This window comes from Alexandromys fortis, unplaced genomic scaffold (genome assembly GCF_014885135.2).
Source record: "Alexandromys fortis isolate MF-2015 unplaced genomic scaffold, M_Fortis_MF-2015_v1.1 scaffold_13, whole genome shotgun sequence".
Lineage (NCBI taxonomy): Eukaryota > Metazoa > Chordata > Mammalia > Rodentia > Cricetidae > Alexandromys > Alexandromys fortis.
This window is the reverse complement of record NW_026067908.1, coordinates 11,488,022-11,506,168: the sequence shown is the minus strand read 5'-3', so window position 1 is coordinate 11,506,168 and position 18,147 is coordinate 11,488,022. Positions and strand designations below refer to the sequence as shown.

The following is an 18,147-nucleotide window of genomic DNA, read 5'->3' as shown; positions in this document are numbered from 1 at the left end:
CTGCTGGGAGCAGAGGCAGTAGAATTGCTTTCTGATACTTTCTTGATTCTCCATTGCCTGCTACTCTTTCTGCAACTTTGTGTGGAACTCTCTGTTCCACAAGGGCTGTGCTCATTGTTCTTTACTGCTTGGCAGATCAAGCTCCAAGGTCTTAGCACTTAACTCCAAAAAGTGACATGAGAGACTCTGCCTTCAGGGACTTGGCTGTGGGGAAAGCTTTCCAGTATTTGAAGCATTAATATGTCTCCAATAAAAGCATTGATTGGGAAGGCTGGGTGGATAAAATTAATTGTGGAGATCTCAGATTCGTCTGGTTTACATCCTGGGTATAAAGAGAAAGATGTTTTATGGAATCTATTAATGTCAATATTGAATGACACAAAACTGCATTCTGGGAGCCTCCTCCCCGGAAGCCCATCTTTTCCTTTATTGCTACTCTTTCGTAGAAAAGAGGCTGCTAGTTTGTTAGCCAGCTGCTTAGCCCCAAAATAAGCACACAGAAACTGTATTAATTAGATCACTGCTTGGCCCATTAGCTCTAGCTTCTTATTGGCTAACTTTTACATCTTAATTTAACCCATTTCTATTAATCTGTGTATCACTGCGTGGCTGTGGTTTACCTGCTAAAGTTCCAGCATTGTCTCCAGTGGGGCTACATGGCTTCTCTCTGACTCTGCCTTCTCTCTCCCAGCATTCAGCTTAGTTTCCCCCACCTAGCTCTGTTCCCCTATAGCTCTGCTATAGGCCCAAAGCAGTTCCTTTATTTATCAATGGTAATCACAGCATGCAGAGGGAAATCCCACATCACTCTTTTGTGAGCATCAGTGTGAAGATAGGTTCCCATTGTACAGCCAACTGTCAGATCAGTGATGGATTTGATTTCTATAAAGAAAACTTGTTAAAAGTGTATAGCTAGTAACTCACAAAGCTGATATTCAAACTAAGTCTTTGTATCTCTCTTCATTGCTTTTAGGCTTGCTGAGAAGAGCAGCCTGTTAGGATAATCTTTAGATAATTGTTGACAGAAGTGTTCAAGCAGTACAGAGTAGCTGGGTCAGAAGCAAAGTCACATTCATACCCCATCAGAGGTCTTCAACAAATCATGTAGCATCTAATAAGTGCAGACATGGGTCTTGTCAACCCTACATGATGTTCTTTTATAAGTCTGAAGAACCATCCCAGTCACATATTCCTCAACAATCTTTTCCTTTCCCAACAACAAATTGGGCCAACAGAGATCTGCTCTACTGACTGTCAAGGTTCTTTTCCAAGGCATGGAAAACTTAGCCATTTTCCTAATGATGGGTATTAATGTTGTTTTGATTTATTTTACTCTTAAAAATACTTTCAGGTCAATGATGTACCTCAGTTGGTAGAGTACTTGCCCAGCATGCACAGATCCCTGGATTTTGTCCCAGCTCTGCATAAACCATGTAATCCTAGAACTTGTAAGGTGGAAGTAGAGTGATCAGGACTTCAAAACTATCCTTGGTACACAGCACACTTGAAGCCAGGTTGAGCTACATGAAATCTTGTCTCAAAAATAAAAATTCCTTCATAAGTAGTCATGGTTATATGTCCTTGTACCATTGCTATGGGAAATGAGAAAACGAGATGCTAAGACCAAAGAGACATTTATCTTTTACTTTAATGGACATTTAAAAGCCCCAGACAGCCCTTTAAAGTGTCATCTCAAGGCCTCCTCCAACAGATTTTGATGTCCAACAGATTTGATGAGAATGTCGCCTTTCGGAGCTACAGGCAAGGTGCCGATCTCAGCCTCTGGACTCCAAACAGCTACAAATCCTTACCATCACTAAGTATTGCTAATTTTGAAATTTTTCCACTGAATTCATCCATTCAATGTCAAAGGAAGTTTCTGTCCCACCCAGTCCCACATCCATTCAGTCCCAAGGAAACACACAGAGGATTATATTAATTGTAAACTGTTTGGCCTATTAGTTCAGGCTTATCATTAACTAGCTTTTACAACTTAAATTAAGGCATAATTTTTATCTATGTTTAGCCACGCGGCTTGGCACCTTTTATCAGTGAGCCATTCTCATCTTGCTTCCTCTGTGTTTGGCTGGCGACTGCAGACTGAGCCTTTCCTTCTTCCCAGAATTCTCCTAGTCTGGTTACCATGCCTATATTTCTTGCCCAATTCCTGGCCAATCAGTGTTTTATTAAACCAATAAAAGTGACAAATCTTTACAGTTTACAAAACCATTATCCCACAGCAATTCCATACATAGTTGTTATGTGCCTTTCGCATTCGCACACAGATACCATTCCAGCTCCCACAGACTCTTCAACTTAAAAATGCAAGTCTCTATCCACATAAGAAGTAACTTTGATTGAATGGTGAAAGGTGTACTAATTATAATAATAAAGGCTGGGCCATGGTGGCATACACCTTTAATCCCAGCACTTGGGAGGCAGAGACAGGCGGGTCTCTGTGAGTTCAAGACCATCCTAGTCTACAAAAGCTAGTTCCAAGACAGTCAGGGTTATTACACAGAGAAACCCTGTCTCAAAAAACCAAAATTAATAATAATAATAATAATAATAATAATAATAATAAAATACCACATGTGTAAAAGGAAGACAGTAATATTATTATGAAGAAAAAAGTACAACTAGACAGTAATGTATCATATAGCTTTCTCTTTCCTCTGTGGTGGGGTAGAACCCAGCCCTTCAAGCATGCTGAGCATGCACTAACCACTGACCTATGCCCAGTCCTGTTAGGTGGCTTTGAAATGAGTCTAGCTGCTCACAGAGTCTGCCCTGCAGATGAATGACGTTTTCCTGTGGCAATCAGAACTTGATGTGTCCTACGCCTTTCCATGAGAATGTCGCATCATGCCTTTCGGAGCTACAGGCAAGGTGCCGATCTCAGCCTCTGGACTCCAAACAGCTACAAGAAAAGGCTACAAGCTTGACAGACACCAAGGGTTCAGGCCTTGACAGGTTGAGTATCAGCTCAGCCTGCAACAGGGCCACACCTATTATATTTAGAATTTTGAAGCCTTGTTCACCAACAATGCCCCTGCCCTCATGGTCTAGAAAACGTCATGCCTTTGAGGACCTGGTGTCTGTCCCCTCTCCGTCTCAGGCTTCTCTCAGACTTTTCTTTGCTTTGACCCTAACTCTCAGCCAGACTTTAGTGACAAGACCTCAACAAGAGTCTATCTCACTCACCCTGGGTTTGGTGAATGGCATCTGTGTGGTATGTTCTCTCTGAAATTTGCCCTAAGGATCCTCCCTGTCTCCAAGCATTGGGAGACAAAGTAAGGAGACCCCTTTGGGACGATACACCATGCAAATTGTGCAGCCATACTTTATCTCTTCTTTGTAACTATACAAAATGGGGTAGGGAGAGATATGGGGAGAGACGGAGGTGGAACTGAGTAGTCTTTGTACGCATGGAGAAACTTCTTTTTTTAAAAAATATTTATTTTTATTTTATGAGCATGACTGTCCTGCCTGCATGAATGCATGTGCATCACATGCATCCCTGAGGCTCACAGAGGCCAGAAGAGAGCATTGGATCCTCGGGAACTGGAATTTACAAACTGCTGTGAACCACCATGCGGGTGCTGGGAATCAAATCCAGATCCTCTGCAAGAGAACCAGTGCTCCACAGCACTGAGCCACCTCTCCAACCCTATAAGGAAATTTCATATCAACCACAAAGAAAAGCCTGAATGAAGGGGACAGGACACATAAATGTCTAAGGGAAGTGCCTCCCTGGGTCAGAGAAAAGAAGGTGCTTTCTAAACCTTGGGGAGGGAGTCTACCTACTGGGTCCAGAGCAGAGACTACATTCGGGGAAGGATGAACACAATCGGGTGAGTGGCAACAGGTTTGGGCCAAGGCCTAGAAAAGCCATGTAGAAACTGGTTTTAGAATTAGAAGGATGGCTCAGTAGGTAAAAGCGCTTGCCACCCAATAATGCAAGCCGGGAGACCTGAGTTCATGCTGCTCTTCTTGAATTTTTTGTAGGATCCAAATAAACAAATGTACATATATTTTATAGACCATGAAGCATCACTCACATGAAGGTTACGTTTCTTGAGTATATCATCACTATAATAGCAACTTTCATGGGACCCCATCGGTGGATATATTTGCATATATGTTTGTGTTTTCTGTGAGATTCTGGAAGCGGTCATCCAATACTATGATCTTACAGCCTGGGGCATCTTGTTTTGCATTGATGACACAGGTGCTTGAATTCACATTTATTGATTTGAACCAATGTTAACGTCCATCAGTCCTTTTTGTTGCTAACCCTTACAATACGCATATGAGAAAATCACCTCTTGTAGAAAATGCTAAGTCTTTAGTACTGGTGTAGGAGGGTACTCATATTCCCAGGGAAAGCCACGTACGGCAGTCGGTTTGGCTTTCTGTTTAGAATTTTCTCTCCTTTCAAGACATATGTGGGCATCTTGCATGATTAAACAAGATGTTAAAGGACAATTAACATCAAAACGAAATTAGTCCCATTAAAATGAACAAAAAGCCCACAGAGCAGTGGGGTAGCATCAAGCACCTGGAATGGGTTAGTTACTGCGTTTAAGGCAATTAGTGCTGGAAGCATCTATATTTTTCTTTGTTTTATTTCTTCCTCAGTGAACAGTAGTTCTCAGAGAAAGGGGACCGTTGTTCCTGCTCAGATGCCAGCGTGTTAGATTTGTGTTTGTTCTGAGTATGCATCTGACTCGTCTCCATATTCTTCAGCAGCTGCGAAGCCAGTGTTGGGGGAGTATCCTCCACTCCGAACATGTCATCGCTTTTAGTTGCACGCCACACTTATTCTTGAGGCGATCGTGCCTTGAACGCACGGTACGTTAATTGTTACGGCATTGTGCAATTCCCTTGGAAAAGCATATTACAGCCTCATTAAAACCGCATTACTTTATCATGACTCACAGGGAGAAGACTAGGAAATGAATTATTGAGTAACTTCTTATTAACACAAAAGAGGTCTGTCACGCTAAATTATATACTGTACTTTAAGACATCAATTACAGGCTTCAGAAGCCATGGATACAAAGATATTCTTCAATCCAAATGCCTCTACCCCCCCCCCCCCGACTCTACTCATTGTCTTCTTGAGCATCAGTATCTGCAAAAAGATGGGCTGCCTAGGCAGGCTCACACAAATTATTTACAAAGAAATGAGTCTTAGCGGCATAGGTTGTCATAAGAGATGAATAATGTGTGTAGGGCCCAGGATGTTTCTATGGCAGGGAGGTTCCAGCCGGCTTCACATTTCCAAACAGAAAATCTCTTCAAAGAAAAAGTGAGCAGCCGCAGAGCCCCCCCCCCCCATTAGCCACGCAGACTCCCATAATTGACTTAGTGCTGTGGGCTCTGCGTTCACTTCTACCCTCTGGGAGACCGAGGCCCCAAAGGGTTACGGAATTTGCGTAGGTTGGGGGCACAGTCAGGATCCAGTGCCACCTCCCTCTGGTCTTGGTATATACATTGGAATACAGCTTTCCTACCACAAGGCTTTCTTTATCCACCAGACCTGAAAGGAGAACAAAAGACTGTGCCTTCCCTTAGGCACAGAGCCTTAGAAATGACTGCATTGTTCAAATGCATTGCTTTTCTACCTCAATAAACAAGATCACCTGAACATAGCTCAGTGCTGGAACACTTGCCTTGTGCACACAGGGCTCTGGGTTTGATCTCTCAGCACCACATACAAAGATTTTCAGTAAATACACCTTACCATAAAAAGGACATTGCGTAATGATAAAGTCAACCCTCTGTGATGATATGCCGAGTCTACATGTCCAGGAACTATTCCATCTGCTAGTATAGCTTAGAGACCGAAGAAACAAAGGGACAAATAAGTCAGGCCATAGTCCCCGGATGGGAGGGCAAGGCTCCAAAATAACACCCAGCAACTGAATACACAGGCAGGAAAAATAAAATAGTAACAAGGGCCTGGAAAAATAGCTCTCCCCTTAAAGGCTAAGGCTCGCAGCCAAAACTTCAAGAGTTCAGTTCCCTGCACCCACGTTAAGCCCATCTCTTCAGCGTCTCCTTTCTCCTCTACAACAGCACATAGGAGCACCCTCAGCAGTTTAAGGAAAGAAAGAAACGCACATCGAAAGTGAGGAGGCTGGAGAGATGGCTCAGCTGTTAAAACACTTGTTGCTCTTGCAGCTCCCGGCACCCACGTGGTGGCGCACAACCATCTGTAGCTACAACTCCAGGGGACCCACAGCCTTCTTCTCACTCCCACAGGCACCACGTGGTGCACAGACATACAGGCAAAACACTCAGGTGTGTAAAATAAAGTTAATAAATAAGTCTATGGATTTCAACGATTTTTAATTATTCTCTCTTTTGGAGAATGGAGCTGTTGATGATAATTCTCTTAAAGATCATTGTGGAAGCAAAATTACATAATCTTCTGATTTGCCTTATGAAATTCCTCTCGCTGTCCCCCCGTGGTAGCTATGTTATTTTTCCCATTGTAAAGATGACAAAACTGAGGGACGAATGTTCACATAACTGCTCAGGTCACGGTCAGGACATGAACCTGGTTTGTCTGGCTTTGCAGCACTGCTTTCTGACCTCTTAACAGAGACTCTCTTCTGTCAAGGCCATACTTCTCACAGGGACATTTGTCAGCATCTGGAAAGACTTTGAATTGTTGCTGAGGTGAGGGGATACTATCAGCATTTAGCTGGTAGAGGCCTGGGATGCCTCCAAAGTCCATACTACACAACCAGTGTTCTTGATAACTCCCTGAATAACAGGAAATGACCCAGCTCACGTGTCAATCAATACTGCCAAGTGGAGAAGCTGTGCTCATGATTTCTATCCTCCAGTGAGAAAAAGGCCAGATTTGTAAATGCAAACTGTTGTTTGAGTACTAAACATTGGTAAGGATCCAGGCTCCAGCAGGAGGCACATTCCAGTGACACAGGCTACCAGTAGGTACTGTCCCTTCTGTCTGGAAGGACAAGTCTCTCCTTTAGCAAGGGCCCTTGGGTCCAAAGCCACATTCACCGTGTTAGTTAGTTAGTTAGTTAGTTAGTTAGTTAGTTAGTTCAATGGTGTCTTGTCATGAATACTCTGAACTCCCTTACCCAATTGCTTGCCCTGTAGCTTCAGCCAGGTGCTAGGTGCTAGATAATAAGACAGCCCAGGAATCCAGCAAAGAAGAGCCCAGATAGGCCAGCTGAGCAACCAAAAGAAACTCCCTCTGGGGCTTCTTCACAGTGTTTTCCCCATCCCACCTCAGAGGGAAGGTTGCAATGCAGAAAAGCAAAGCTGCCTCTGGTCCGTGGTAGCCACCTTGGCTCAGGCCCTAAGCTGACCCGAGGGTCTTTACCCTCATTAGTGATGCCAGGATGCCAGCGAGGCTAGCCGGGCAAGGTTGCAGGAGAGAGGGTCCCTGAAGTCCTTCTGTGTTTATTGACATAGGAACATGCCCTACAAAAGCGATGAAGTGGAGAAGCAGGTTACATTCCCCCAGAGATGAGGTCATGGAGTTACAATGTTGAGAGAGGGTCCCCAGGTGCATCTCCAAAAGTAAACAGTGCCTATTTCTGTTGAAAGGATTTTGAGTGACTTCTATTTTCTTCAGATTTTTCTGAATTTCATTACTGGTAAGTGACTAGAACCCTATCCGGATGCACAGACTCTGCTTGTGATGGGAGTGGGGGAAAGGGATGGAGCGGGATGGGGCAGGGCTGTATAGGTAACAAAAGCTGGGATGCAGGCTTTCTGATAGCTCATTGCCTGGTGTTCTGGAGGGTCACTTGCCTTGTATCATAGAGAGGCCCATAAAGGTGACCAAGTAATAGGGGTATCATGTTCAGGGGGAGGAAAGAACATCATTTGTTCAGAGAAACAAGATGTAGCGCCTGCCTCGACACTGACAGTGCAGGAAGCCAGCAGCATCTCCCTTCCAGTGGGTGGGACGACCCCATGTCCTGTACCTACATTCCTCACCAGAAACAAAGGCCCTCCAAAATCTGCCCATGCACCAAGCCTCAGATGGCCTTGCTCCTCTGGAAGCTGGCACCCTGTCTTGTGGTCATGTGTGTCGTCAGTAAGTCCCCCAATTAGAGTTAAATTTGTTCTGTTTGGAGAGCGTGGGTTTAGAAAATTCTTCGTTCTTCTAACCTCAGGCTCACCTGAAGAGGTCCAACACTAATGTCTTCCATTGCCATGGAGACAAGCTAAAAGGATGCAGAGTTTAAAGAAAACTTAGAGGAACCAGAACTCATTGCATTGAAAAGTAAAATGATTTCCTATTTCCAGTATCTCCAGAGGGCCGACAGTCCCAATGTAAGATATGGCTGTGGGGGCAGCCAGAACAAAGCATAGGCAAGGTGATAAGGTTTCTGTATTTAAAACCCCGACATAGCAAACTGGCGCCTATAAAACTCACGCAGTTAGAAGAAGGATGGTTGAGATCCCTAAGGTGCAGCTCCATAGAGACCAATGACAGCATTTCTGTATGCCTGTCAAGAAAAAAGAGACCAGTGGAGGAAGGATGTCAGGTATGCCTCTTGTCTGCTGAAGCCGACCGACTACACGGGATGGATGAGAAACTAATATGTTTTTAGTGAGTTGCATTATGGCAGGAACTAAAGCATGTGAAAACAGTTTAAAATGAAAGCGATCCCTCTGCTCCTGGGGGACTAAGCAAGCATAGACTCTAGGGAAGCCTGGACACTGAAGGCCTTTCCCATGATCCCTGGCAAATACAGTTCCTCCAATCAGGAAGTCTGGTGTCATGTTGCCCTCACCCTAGTCCTGGCCCTGAGTTCCAAACACCTCTGCTTGCACTGACTGTGTCTCCCCAATGGGCAAGAGTTCTCCTTGGGTGTCCGTTTGGTGTCGGTATCGCAAAAGCAGGTCTCCAAATTCTCTGAGAAAATTTGAAACGTGGGTCCTCCCTACCACACTCAGAGGAGCCACAGTGATGGGAAATTAGACATAAACAAAAGAAGGAAGAAGCACATAGCCAAAAGTCAAGCAGAAGTGGCTGCATAACCTCATGACATCCTTCAAGCCAGAGTAGGAGAAGGCCTTGTAGTCTTCCCTTCACCTGTAAGCCCAAAACAAATCATTTTGCCAATAACATTCCTGGGACGGTAGCACTCCAAGGTCCTAAATTATCCTACAGAGAAGTAAGGTTGCTTAACCTGGCACCAGAATCTCAGGGTATGTGCCCCCTTGAAACAAGACCTGGCTTAGCCAGGATTTTTTGTTTTGTTTTGTTTTTAACCTCAGATCCAGCAGGAGAGAATATTAACTGAGATACACCCATCACTCAACGAAATAGAAGTTTCATATTTCAAACAAAGGTTAGCTGGTAGTAAACAAGGTGATGGTCATTCAGCTCCAGCTAATCTATCAGTGTCCAAGATTAATGGGGGCCCTGCCACCTGCAACAGGTGGCTTTCAAGGTCTTGTACCCAGACTAGCATCAGGGAAAGGGAAGGAATGAAGGGCTCAACAAAGTGGAAGCACACCACTTCCCCTGTCTCATGCCAGCCAGAGTGCAGTCATATGCCACACATAGCTCCCAGGAAGACTGGGGGAGGTGGTCTACGTAAAACAGGAGATGGGGAGGCATGGTAGTGAGAGAATTTGGGACGGTGTCAAGTGGGTCTCAAGGTTATCATTATGCTTGTTAGATCTGCTACTAGAACTCGTTAAAACCTAAACATGTAAGTGGAGTGCTCTCTTCAAAGGTCAGGCTTTAGAATAAGACAAAAACTATGCTCATCTCTGTCTTTTGCTTCTAGGTGTCCACCCCGGTTTAAGTGATCCTGAATGCAATGGTTAATAGTGTGCTGTGCCTGGAGGCCAGTCAGACTTGGGTTAACTAACCAGAGGGTAATTCTGCTATTTGAAAGATGTGAGGGGTCTTGATTTATTTTTTGAGTTTCAGCAAGCCCTTTTCTAAAATGGAGACTCTATTCCATGTATCATCTGGCTGTTGAAAAAAAAAATCAAATGAATTTTATTATATAACTTGATTCCTCTCTGCCTGGCGCTTTTCAGAGTGGTAAATGTTGTGCCCAGTCCGTGGGGACCCCAAAAGGCCACCAGAGAGACTGATTCACCGAAATGCGAAAGCAAGCTTTATTATGTGCACAATACAAGCTGACAGGGACCTTGTCAAACTGGCGCAGCAGCGGCAGGAGGAGGTCCCCTGCCCTTCTAGAGGGCACTATTTAAAGGTAAAACCCGGAAAAGTTACATTAGCAGAGTGTGGGGTGGCGGGTTCAATCCTGATTGGCTCGTGTCTAGGGACTTTTCAGAAATTTTATTTTTGAACCTTGCCTGTTGCTTGTCAGGTTTTCTTATCGACTGACCTTCGGGTGGGGATATTCTGCAGTTATCTGTACTTTCCAGATAGCTACCCTGTTACTTTTTCCCCTAGCCATTTCTGAGGACTGGAATGTTTTATGAGAAATAGCTCACACAGACACAAGATGGAGATAAAGGACAAAATGGAGGAACTTTGGTTCTTCATTAAGTTCTTAAAGACTCGGGTTTGTGCTCTTCCAGGAAAAAAAGCTGAAGGCCGAGGTCAGATTTACACAAACACTTCAAGTCAATGAAACACATGGCCTTTGCCAGTTTAAAAACAAAAAGATAGCATTCAAGATCCAAGGCCAAGCAGAACTGTTGGTGATAATCTTTTTTTTTTCTTTTTCTTTTTTTTTTTTTTTTTTTTTTTTNGAAAGTCTGAGGATAAGAATGTTCAGGGCACAAGAAAGTAACTTAAGGTATATAAATGCACATTATAAAGGTCTGAGGATGAAAAGGCTTAAGTGCTGATAAGGAAAAAATGATTTTTTTTTGTTTTTTTGAGACAGGGTTTCTCTGTGGCTTTGGAGCCTGTCCTGGCACTAGCTCTGTAGACCAGGCTGGTCTCGAACTCACAGAGATCCGCCCGCCTCTGCCTCCGGAGTGCTGGGATTAAAGGCGTGCGCCACCATCGCCTGGCTGGTGATAATCTCTTTAACAAGAAGGGAGCGAGCTTCGCTTTCAGTCCCAGCCAAAGCAGGTGGTGCCTTCAAAAATAGGTCTGGCTATCTGTTCTGAACTGCAGGCACCGCAATGGTAATCACCTTTATGGCCTATGAGGCCTTGAGGACTAACTAGGACTAACTGGCCAGCCGCTCACAGGGAGGTAGCCCAACCCCCTAATTCTGCTATTTTTATTCAATCATCTTATGGCATCTGGGGGTGCCCTGTTCCACTCTGCAGGATTCCTTCCTTTAAATTCCTTAACTGCTGTCTTTAATGTTCCTTCAGGTGCCTTTACTGTCTATAGGATACGAAACAGCATTAGATTATACAAACATCTTTTTTTGTGGCAGGTGAGCATGATCTCTGAAGACCTATTGCTAGTTACACCGAGCAAATACCAGTTCATCTTGGATGGTTAAACGGACACCAGAACAGAAATGTTCCCCCTCTCGTGTCAGTTGCGTGGTAGTGTGAATGCAATTGGCCCCATAAGCTCATAGAGAGTGACACTATTGGGAGGGTCAGCCTTATTGGAGTAGGTGTAGTTTTGCTGGAGGAAGTGTGTCACTGTGGAGGCGGGCTTTGAGGTCTCGTATCTGCTCAAATCATGCCCAGTGTGTCAGTCCACTTCCGGTTGCCTTCTGATCAAGATGTAGCCAGCACCATGTCTGCCTGCATGTTGCCAAGCTCCCTGCCATGATGATAATGGGCTAAACCTTTGAACTGTAGTCAACCACCTTAGTTAAATGTTTTCCTCTATAAGAGTTGCCATGGTCATGCTGTCTCTTCACAGCAAGAGAAACCCTGAGACAAGTTGTATCTTCAAATAAGCAGTGCTGAGCACAGCGTGGACGGGAGATAATTCCCCATCTAGAGCTTTATAACCCATACTTCCTATGGGATATCTTGCATCCTTATTTTGGGGTGCTGTGGGGTCACTGTGTATCATCTGCCTATCACTGATGACCTTAATGGTGCTGCTTTCTCAGCCTGGCTCAGGCCCAAGTGGGAGCAAGGCTGTGATCTAGGAAACGATGCTTGCTTCTGGGGCCAGATCTTCCATTCTGACTAGCTCCGTCTCAGAACCCTGGTCCTTGCTTTTTCATCAGTCACATTTGGTTCCTGAATCAGCCCCAATCTGAATGAACAGTCTGTTCCCTGGTATGCTTTCTTTTAGGGGAGAAATATATATGTAATATACTCTGCAGAAACAGCTGCCCACCTGTGTGGTGGTTTGAATAGGAATGTCCCCCACGGGCTCATATATTTAAATACACGCTCATTAGGGGGTGGCACTAATTGAGAGGGAATAGGAAGTGTGGCTTTGCTGGAGGAAATGTCACCAGGAGTGAGTGGGCTTTAGGGTTCAAGAGACCAAGCCCTGCCTAGTGATTCTCTTCTTGCTGCCTACCGATCTAGACGTCCAACTCTCCGCTACCATGTCTGCCTGAGTGCTGCCATGCTCCCTGCTATGAGGGTGATGGACTAAACCTCTGAAACTGTAAGCCAGCCCCAGTTAAATGCTTTCCTTTGTAAGAGTTGCCGTGGTCATGGGGTCTCGTCTAGGCATTAGAACAGGGAGTAAGACACCAGGTCAAAGTCTTTTTCATCTGTTCTATCATTTTATGTTTGCCATGAGCTGTTGCTCTGGCTTTAAAGCCTCGTGGCAGCTCATTAGACAGCCATTTATTTGGCTTCCTATTGATTTTTTTCCCTTTTAACTCTGGCTTTACACAAATCTTGTCATATTTGCCTTTAAATGACTGAGACAGACTGAATCTGTCCCACACATACTGCTGGCAGGGATTTCAATATATTCCGTTTGTCTGTGTGGCCCTTCTCTGATCACCTTTTGTTTGGTCACTTTTTAAACTCAATTCAAATGTCTTTCTAAATCATTCAGATCTGCCAGAGCCTCTCCTGTCCCAGAAAGTTCACAGCCCACCACATGGCTCAACAAAGCCACCTAAGACCCATGGCGGTCCCGAGGTCCCTGCAGATTTAATTTCGTCCTTAAGTCTCCTATAATAATAAAGTTCTTTCTAAACCAATATACTGGGCATCAAACACTGCCTCTCATATGCCCACTTCCCTCAGTAATGCCTGTCCTTTCTCAAATCCTTGATACTCACATAGTGAAAACAAAATGTTCCCAAGGGCTCATGTGAGCCAGTCCATGGGGGATTGGTTTCCTTTACCTTGCCTCAGTTTACATTGAAGGCGTAAGTCACGAACAAGGCCACACCAGTTCGGAGTTATGATTAATAGGGTGTTATTTATTTAAAGGGGAAAACTTACAGATCACCGTCTCAGACAACAGCCATCTGCACAACCAGGAAGGGAGTCTATTCTCCGGCGGAGCAGGAAGTGAAGAGAGCGAGCAGAGGAAATAGCCGCTTTTTTAAAGGGAGAGAGACCACGCCCCAATGGGCTGGTATCACAGCAGCTATTGGTTGGAGGGGCGGAAGGACCTCCCACAACATTACATGACCTTTGTCTTGAGGGATGGGGGCTACACTGCTCAGTTTCTCTGCCTTGCAACCCACACACTGATCCCATCAACCCCACATCTCCCAGCCTCGTGAGCCAGGCTGTGAGAGCGTCTTTCAGGACTTGTTTAAAAGTCTTTCCCAATTCAAGTAGTTCAGATGTTAACTATTTCTTCATTAGCATAAGTTTTGTGTGCCAGCACTGGTAAAGCTCTGAATCATGGATTCCCATCCCCCTTCCTCTCTAGTAAAGGTCAGACTGGAAGGGTGTATTTTCCATCACTTCTAACTCACTTTCTTCCCCTTTCATCGTCTAAACCTTCCTGCGGGTTCCAAGTTTTTGCACCCCAGGAAGGCTCTTCAGCACGTACATAGTTTGTTCTCTTTCCCTTCCATGTAGTCAGCTGCAAGGAGCTGCCATCCACGGACACCGTGGCATCTTCCCCTCTCCCCACATTTCCTTCTAAATCAGAAACTGTTACACAGCTTGGTGCTCTCACGTCTCTTCTCCCCTGTGATTCTTCCCTGACACAGGCAAATTCACTCTGAACAGATGGCTCCGCCTCGGCTACATGTTCTGCCCCCAGATGACGCCACCACTTGCTTATGATTTTGTCCTAATCATATTTGTTGCAGAGCAACTGATGGCAGAGCAAGAGCGGGGAAGCGATTCTACCAAAGTCTGGTGTGGTGGACTAGTATCTTAACTATGTAAAGCTGTCTTACATGTGTTTATGCTGCAAAATGTTACTTTAACTGTGTAAAGGTGTGTTACATTTGTTTATGCTGTAAAATGTTACTTTAACTGTGTAAAGGTGTGTTACGTTTGTTTCCATTGCCTTTGCTAATGATGTAAAGCTGTGTTGCTGTTTTACCTTGCCTGGTTAAGGCATCTGGTAAATCTAATAAGCTGAGAGACCAATAGCTAGGCAGAGGAGGGATAGGCAGAGCTGGCAAGCAGAGAGAATAAATAAGAGGATTCTGGGAGAAGAAAGAACAAGAGAACAAGGAGAGGAGGAGGACGCTAGCGGGCAGCCACCCAGTCAGCCACGGAGTAAGAAAAGGAAAAAACCCAGAGGCAAAAGGTAGATGGGATAGTTTAAAGTTAAAAGAAGCTGGCCAGAAACAAGCCAAGCTAAGGCTGGGCATTTCAAAGTAAGAATAAGCCTCCGTGTGATTTATTTGGGAGCTGGATGGCGGGGGCCCCCAAAAGAGCAAAAAGAGTAAAAAGAGCAAAAACAACAACATCCTTGTCTTGATGTGTCCTTACTTCTCTGTCCGTTTTTTCAAGACATCTTTGTGGGACAGCAAGATTTTTCACCTTCAGAACTTGATGTGTATTAGCCCAAGCTTTCTTGGCTTTTAACTCTGTGGATGGGAGAGCAGTTATTTCAGTAAGTTTGCTGTTGATGTCCGTTGGTGTTTTTGTCTTATAGCTTTTAATATTGTTTCTCTGCTTAGTGTCTTTGACATCTTGATTATAGCATGGAGAATTTCCTCTCTGGTTATTCATTTGGGGTTCTAAATGCCTCTTGTATTCGGATGTCCATCTCTTTCTCTAGAACATTTTCTGCTGGTTTTATTGAGTAGATAATTTGTGACTTCAGTTTTGATCTCCATTCCTTTTATGATCCCATGGATTCTTAGGTTTTGTCTCTTGATCTTATTTCTGAGTCCTTTGGGCATCGTGGTCACATTCACTGATTTTTCTTTTCTTTTCAAAACAGGGTTTTTCCATGTAGTCCTAGTTGTCCTGAAACTCACTCTGTAGACCAAGCTGGCCTCGACCTCAGAGATCAGCCTGCCCCTGCCTTCTAAGTGCTGGGATTAAAGGCATGAGCCACCACCGCTTGGCTGTCTTTTCTTTACTGATGTTTGAATGTAATATTTTGCCAACTTGGGCTGGAGATGGCTCAGTGGTTAAGAGCACTGACTGCTCTTCCAGAGGACCCGGGTTCAATTACCAGCACCCACATGGCAGCTCAGAGCTGTCTGAAGACCCAGTTGCAAGGAATCTGACACCTTCACACCAATGCACATAAAATAAAGTTAAATAAACCATAAAAATATTTTAAAAAAATATTTTGCCGACTTTATTCTCCTTTTTTGTTTTTTTTCCCTCTTTTTTTTCCCACTGAGTTGTTTCGCAGTGACATTTTTGTTTGTTGTGGGTTTTCTAAATAAATAAATAAATAAATCTGAATTTCCTTAACACACTTCCCCTTTGCTGATTTATTTCACCCATATTGCTGTTTTCCCCTTCATTTTGTTGACTTTGTTCTCGACACTGCTGGCTTCTCTGGGTTCTGGATTGATTTCTTTACTTTTTTCATCTGCTTTTTTGTTTTGGGTTTTTTTTTTTTTTGGTATCTTCTTTGTAGTCATTGCTCATCTTCTGGCTTTTCACTCATTTAAGTCTTTGAATTGGACAGTTGAAGCTTTCCCAATACAACTGTATTGGAGGGCTGGTGTGGGGAGGCAGGCTGGCTGGCTCTAGGGTAAATGCTGGCCATGGAGTTGGCAAGCCCACGATCTTGTCACCAGCCTCCCTTATGATGGCTCTGTTTAAGCCAGGGACAGGAACTATAAACAAGTGCCAAGAGTCTATGCTTGCTTTACCTTTTTGTCTCTGTCCCTCTGTTACGTTTTATTTGCGGCTCTTCTCAGTGAACAGTCTAAGCTTTGGGGCTCAGTCCTGAAGGAATCAGAGACGAGAAGACACATATTGTAGCAGCAACAACACAAAGCCAAACTGTAGGGAGTTGGAGAGATGACTCATGGCTGAGAGCACTGGCTGCTCTTCCAGAGGACCTGGGTCCAGATCCTGGCACTCACATGGTGGCTCACAGCCATCCCTAACTCCAGTTCCAGGGTATCCGATGCCCTCTTCTGACCTCTGTGGATACCAGGCATGCATGTAAAGCACGTGTATATATCCCCACAAGGCACCCACACTTATAAAGCAAAATAATAAATCTTTAAAATTTTAAACTATATTAAAGTATTAGAATACAGACATATAACTAAAATTATCGAATGTTCACTAATATATCATCAATTACCACAAAACAAAATGTCAAAATTAGTGGAGCGTATACTATGAAATTAAGAACTATGTAGAGCAGATATGGAAAGAGCTCGTGGGGAGGGAGCAGGAGAGGGAAACTAGGAACAAGGTTATATGAGGAGAAGTTATAAAGAGGAAACGACGAGTGAAAATTAGAAAAAACATGAAACACAAGAGACAATACAAGGAAAGTGACGGCGATGTGTTGGAGCGACCTCTGTGTGGACTGAGAAAACTGAGGCTGCCACCTATGTGTGAGTTGGGGTGAGCTGAACTGCCTCTCCTGTACTATAGGCTGGGGTCCCGCCCGTGTGGAACAACTCTCTGTCCTGCTGTCTGCCCTTTAGCAATTTTTCCTATTTGCTTACCAGGGACCTCTTCTGACCATATTTAGCTTTGCGATTTATTGGCCAGTCGTGATGTCCCACCCTCCAGAGACTCCCAGTTTCACACCCTCTGCAGTGACTAATGTTCTAACACAGGGGTCTCTCACTGGGAGTCTGGGCAGCGACCGTAGCATTGGCATTGGTACACAGGGACCCGCCTTCATATTTCCAAAGCCCACAGCCAGACTCGAGTTGTTCTGCGTTGATGAATGTCTCTCCCTGCCACTGAGAGCGGGCAGGTATGCGTCAAGGCCTGAGGGGAGCTTCTGCCTACCTGCACTTTTTGGGTTCTCGGGGTCTGGCACAGTCCCCCCCCCCCAACAGCTGTCTCCTAGGGCAGTCTCTTGCCCTCTGACTGTGAGGAGTTCAGTTCTGACTTGTGTCCTCCATTCCCTGGCCTCAGGCTCCCAGTGCAGCTCACTGTAGAACAAAGCTTGGCTACAGCCCTCTAGGAAGGAACACCCCCCCCCCACTGCCGAACTGTCAACACAGGCGGCTGGAGTTAGGACTAGTGAGTGCCAAGAGTCTGCCCTGTGGGCAGGACCACCAGTATCTTTTCACTCAGGCCTCCTCTCTTACCTTTTTGGTTTTTCGAGACAGGGTTTCTCTGTGTAGCTTTGAAGCCTGTCCTGGGACTTGCTCTGTAGACCAGGCTGGCCTCAAACTCACGAAGAGTCACCTGCCTCTGCCTCCTGAGTGCTGGGATTAAAAGCGCACACCACCCCTGCCTGGCATCTCTCTTACCTTTTAGATAAGGCTTCTGCTTCCCCTCCGCTCACTGGGGAGCCACCAGGCAGCGGTGCTTAGCTTGGCTTTCTTCCTTTGGTCTCAGGCCTTTCTGTCCTCCTTGGTTTTTCAGCAGTCCTGTTCTTGCTTCTGTGTATTTCTCAGGCTCTTTCTCTCTTTGGGAAAGAGTCCATTTGCTTCTTCTCCTGACCAAATCCTTCCCTAGGCCGCAGAGAGGCAGCTAACTCACCTCCTTCCCTGGAAATGCTTTGTCTCTTTATTGGCTGTGAGACCGGGTAGACATAATAACCACGACTATTTACTGAGCATTTGCTATATGCCAAATCCCACGCCCGTGTTATTTACTTAATATTCTCAACAACCCCGAGAAACAGAGACAGTTGTTCTGTGTTTACAGAAGTGCCCGCGGTTTCCAGAATTGTAG

The 18,147-nt window shown here is 44.9% G+C and overlaps 1 long non-coding RNA gene across 1 annotated transcript in view; it reads right to left on the bottom strand.

Moving 5' to 3' along the window:
- The window catches only part of LOC126498018 (uncharacterized), a 40,441-nt gene extending 22,512 nt beyond the window's left edge, over positions 1-17,929 (bottom strand). Inside the window, exon 1 of the long non-coding RNA XR_007590746.1 lies at positions 17,721-17,929. This is a non-coding gene — a long non-coding RNA (uncharacterized lncRNA). The remainder of the gene's footprint in view (positions 1-17,720) is intronic.
- Positions 17,930-18,147: the final 218 nt, after the last annotated feature.